This window comes from Mirounga leonina, unplaced genomic scaffold, assembly GCF_011800145.1.
Source record: "Mirounga leonina isolate KUSES-001 unplaced genomic scaffold, KU_Mleo_1.0 Mir_126, whole genome shotgun sequence".
Taxonomy (NCBI): Eukaryota; Metazoa; Chordata; class Mammalia; order Carnivora; family Phocidae; genus Mirounga; species Mirounga leonina.
The window spans coordinates 7434034-7439295 of NW_023270314.1; the positions used below are offsets into that span (position 1 = coordinate 7434034).

Consider the following 5262-nt stretch of genomic DNA (forward strand, 5'->3'; position numbering starts at 1 on the left):
TTTAGGATCATGGGGAAATGAAATTGGGAAAATTTAGTTAACCATACATTCTCTAGTTTCTACTTCCAATCTCATCTTGCACATTTCCCCCTCTCCAGTGTAGTCATTCATCCCCACCGCTTACTCACCTAAAGCCTGTGTTTTGCAACATTCTGTTTCTTTTAAAACCTCCCATTTCTCTCCCTTCCAACAGAATCTGCACAAAACCGGGGCGCCTGGGTGGCTCAGTTGTTGAGCGTCTGCCTTCAGCTCAGGTCATGATCCCAGGATCCTGGGATCGAGTCCCACATCGGGCTCCCTGCTCTGCAGGAAGCCTGCTTCTCCCTCTCCCACTCCCCCTGCTTGTGTTCCTGCTCTTGCTATCTCTCTCTCTCTCTGTCAAATAAATAAATAAAATCTTTAATTAAAAAAAAGAATCTGCACAAAATCTATGAATTTATCCTATCGAAATAGTTTTATTAGTCTGATCAAAATCCATAAAATTCCTACCTATTTTCCGGGTTTTGAACTTTTTCCGTAATACAGCTCAACGCAGCTCCACTCACTCGGTGCCCCTACTTCCGTGAACCTTGTTCATCTTCAGCCTGGAAGTTGGTACCCATTGACATCTTCCCATTTCCCCCACCCTTCAGCCCCTGGCAACCGCCTTTCTAACTCTGTTTCTAGGAGTGATGTTTTTAGATTCCACATGTAAGTGAGATCATACCGTATTTGTCAGAGAAAGAGCTGCTCTAGAGGATCTCCTGGACCTGCAGTGTACTTTGTTAGCAAACAGTAAACTTTTTCTTTTGTGCTACTAAGATTTGGAGGTTGTTCTTACTTCACCATAACTTAGCATTTGTGACTAATAAGTTACTCTGTTGGCAAGTCAGCATAGCTTCTTAAGAACTGGCTGCAGTCTTCACCATTCTCTAGCTGTGTAATTCTGGAAATTTCTCCATCGCCTCAATTTTTTATCTATAAAACATAAGTGAGACTATTATTCATTGCAAAGGATTATTGTGACAGTAAAGAAATATAAACCTGTAATGTGCCACACATGTGGTAGCCCCTCAGCAGTTATTACTAGTTTTAATATTGATTTCCTCATTTTTATATAAACCAAATATAATAGGGGGACTTATGATAATCAGTTAATATTATAGGGAATTTGGTTAAAACTTTTTAAAAATACTGCCTTATTTGTAGCTCGTGGGAGTTGGTGGGGTTGTAAATTGGAATGATTTCCATTGAGGAAAATTAGATAGTTTTTCAAAATGAAAAATGGTCATATCTGTTAACTCGACATTTTTTTCTTCTGTTAATTCTCCACATATGCATGAATGTGTATGAAAATACCTTGTACCAAATAGTCCCTGAAATGTTATTTGTGATAGCAAAGAAGGAAAAATAAACCTAAATAGCTACCCTTAGGAAATTGGTTAACTAAATAATGATAAATTTAGACAATGAAATATTGTCAGGCCATTTTTAAAATGAGGTAACCTATGTGTACAAATATGGAAAGATTTTTAAGATATATTAAAGTAAAAAATGTGAGGTGTAAAAAAAAGGTATAATATGGTCCTATTCATGTAAACAAAATATGTATATATACAGAATATCTATGGAGGATGGAGGATGAGAACAAACAACTTGTAAAACTACCTTTGGAGAAAGGAGTTGTGTTTTGGGATAAATAGTTGAAAGAATGTATTTTCCATTATATTTCTTAAGATAGATTTTATTTTTCATTTGTACCATGTAAGTGTGTTATCCATTAACATAAAATAGATAAAAGGAAAAATGATGCATCAGGCATACTTTTGGCATTATACTGTCACTAAAGGGATATTTATGGATAAACAATATGTATACTTCTTATCATAGTAACAACTGTCATCATTGTTACTGCTTCTGATACTATTCAAAATAATGAAATTTTCAACTTGTTTAAAGTTTGTGGCAAGCATGCTTAGCTTTATAGAGTGGACTCTTACATACATATTCCTAATTGCCAATTATTTTCCTCTCTCTGCCCAGTGCACGTTCAATATAAAACTATGCTTTTAATTAACTTCTGCTCAGTAAATAGGTATTCAGATGCGCATTTTGTGTTTCAAAATCACAATTAAAGCTGTAGGGTTAGTTTTTGCAACGTTATTCTAATTAAAATACTTTTAGCTGTATTTGGCATGCATTAAAATGTCAAGTAATTGACAGCCCATAAGTGAAAAATTGATCCAATTATCAAGCCAGCTAGAACTTTTCTCTTTTTTCAACTGTTAAGATTTATTATGGCCATTAGAATTACAGATGTTTATATGTTTGCTTTTAGTAATTGGAATTCATTTAACTTTGCCAGGCCCTCGGTGTTGTTTCTGCTCTTCAGTGGGATAGACAATTCCTCAATCTTTGAAATGCACATTTAGAAAAGGCCTCCCAAATCTCTCTTCACATGGAGTAGATAATCGTGCTTTCATTGGAGTTTAGGGAATAGATTTTTCTTTTCATGTCTCCAGATGGTCCTTTTAGTAATGAATCACAGAGGAACACAGCTTGTCCTAAGATATGGCTTCTCTACATCTTATTTTCTAAATTAATAATATAAATCTTTAACGAATTAATTAATTTAAGACTATGCAATTCTATATTAATTCTATATTAATTCTATGCAAATAGAATAAAACAGAAGAAAATATAACAAATGTTAACTTCTAATTGCAGCAATTTGGTTAGTTTCCCCTGCAATGTAATAAAAATATTTAATCTTCTCAATAAAAGTCAACCAAAAAACCTCCAAAATATCAGTTCTGCATGGACTTGAAAGACAATTTAGAACAATTATTAATAAAACAGATAAAGAAAAAAATGAGGAGGATTAATATTAATATTCACTCAATTATTTATATTGTTATTGGATCAGTACTGTGGGGAAAGCAATTTATATTGTTTATTAAGAATCTTTATCTATAAATACTAACCCATTAGAAAAGAAAGTTCATTCAGAGTATAGGTTGTAGGTATTAAATTTATTTATATCTGGATCTAAAAACTATTACTGCAATAAATATCAAACTGATTTATTTGTTATGGATGCCATAGACATGTTAGGTCCATTAATAGCATTTTATATAGTATAGAGATATGTCTAAATATATCCAAATTCTAAACAAGTCCTCTTTTACCCTAGGTCTCATAATAAATTTTGTGTGTTAAAGTAAATGCAAGGTTCTCAGCTCAGTACTCAGTGCCTTTTATCATTAGATTCTAGTACTTCCACTCATCCAGCCACATTCTTGGAATCCTGATCCAGCTACCCAATAACATCCAGCACATCTTGGCCAATCCCACTTCTTTGCTTTTTCCTCTGCTATTCTCTTTTCCCCCAGTAGCCTTCACTCTGCCTATCCAACAGTTCCAAGATCAGCTTCAAAACTTAATTTCCTTAAGAACAATACTTTTATTAATCTATTCCAGAAATAAATAGTTTCTTATTTTATTTTATTTTTTTAAGACTATTTATTTATTTATTTGCCAGAGAGAGAGAGAGAGTACAAGCAAGAGGTAGAGGGAGAAACAGGCTCCCTGCTGAGCAAGGAGCCCCACGTGGCACTTGATCCCAGGGCCCTGGGATCCTGACCTGAGCCGAAGGCAGACGTTTAACCGACTGAGCCACCCAGGCGTCCTAATTGTTTCTTATTTTAAATACCACAGTAGTCTTATAGTATGTACTTCACTTTAAGAAATTTATAGTCAATTGTCATTATTAGTGGTAGTTATGTTCTATAAAGTCACTGCAGACACTGAATCATTGCTTCTTGGTGTAATAAAAGTAAAATAGAGAGTGAGGTTTCTGGGAGCCTCTGTTCGTAACATTTTCCCTAACTGATCAATAGATAATCTTGTTTTATGTGTGTTTCTGTTTCAAGACACCTTATTTAGATGCAGGATCTAGTTACAATGTAGCTGTAAAGTGCTGCCTTGTCTTTGCCCCCTGCTCAAAATAAAGCTGTTACCTTTCTAGCCCTGTCCGCCATGGTGCTTAGCAGCCAGGGATGCATGGTCTCAGACATGTTTACCAAGTAAAACACTGACTTGAGGGGCGCCTGGGTGGCTCAATCATTAAGCGTCTGCCTTCGGCTCAGGTCATGATCCCAGGGTCCTGGGATCGAGCCCCACATCGGGCTCCCTGCTCAGCGGGGAGCCTGCTTCTCCCTCTCCCACTCTCCCTGCTTGTATTCCCTCTCTCGCTGTGTCTCTCTCTGTCAAATAAATAAATAAAATCTTAAAAAAAAAAAAAAAAGACACCTTATTTAATATGTATTGCAGATTCATTCACATTGAACTCATGGTCAACAGCACTATACCTCATGACTGAATAAAACTTATTTAACATATCTATGTTCTCCATATGGCACATCACAACCTTCTTCAACTTAAGGACAATGGACAACACTTCAACACTAAGCTTGAGAGTCTTTTTAAACAGTGAAATCACGAAGAGGAAGCACACAAATGTGGCACTAAATAGAGCATGAAAAGAGCACTTTTTACCTTATGAAAGCTGAAACAAGATGTCAGAGCGATGCCTTATTTGACCTGAGTTGGGAATGTGTGCATCGGGTGGCTCAGGTTTTTTTGCTACAGTGAGCGTGTGCATGTCCAAGAGTGGGATGACTATGAAAGCGCAATCAGTACAGATTTTGGGATTCCAAATAAATTTTAATGAGTAGGTGAATGCATAATAATGAAATTTACAAATAATGAGGGTCCACTGCCTATTTCTTAGTCGCTTGCAACTATTTTATCTTGTCTTCAGAATGACATCCTTCCCCCAATATTGATGAATCCATTGTAATACTTTTAATAATACTTGCTGGATGACAGAATAAATTAAATCTTACTTTGACACAAAAATGTATCATAAGTGTGAATATTACTATTCAAATTAATTTGATTATGTAATCTCTGGTCTTATCTAGAAACATGGATTTAAAGGTCTTTGAGTATAATTTACTTAGAACTTAAAATGTAAGTATAAAGGAGGAAGCCTAATTATATTAAGTGATAACTTCAGAGGTAAATATAATGACAGAGCAATATTATATCAGTCTTGATAATATAAGTCTGAAATAGCTCTTGTGACAGAGACTACAGGCAAGTATACCAATAAAGAGTATATTGAATGATCTAGATTTGAATGATAGGTGGGGTGGTTGGATTAGGGCAGCTGCAATATAAAAAGAAAGGCAATTTAAGAGAAATATTTTTTTTCATTTT

General features: G+C 35.1%; 1 non-coding gene across 1 annotated transcript; it reads left to right on the top strand.

The window, feature by feature from the left end:
• Nucleotides 1–3924: 3924 nt before the first annotated feature.
• Nucleotides 3925–4055, top strand: LOC118009076. Its single transcript, XR_004678805.1, has one exon. It is a non-coding gene; the product is annotated as a small nucleolar RNA SNORA63 (small nucleolar RNA).
• The last annotated feature ends 1207 nt before the right edge of the window (nucleotides 4056–5262 follow it).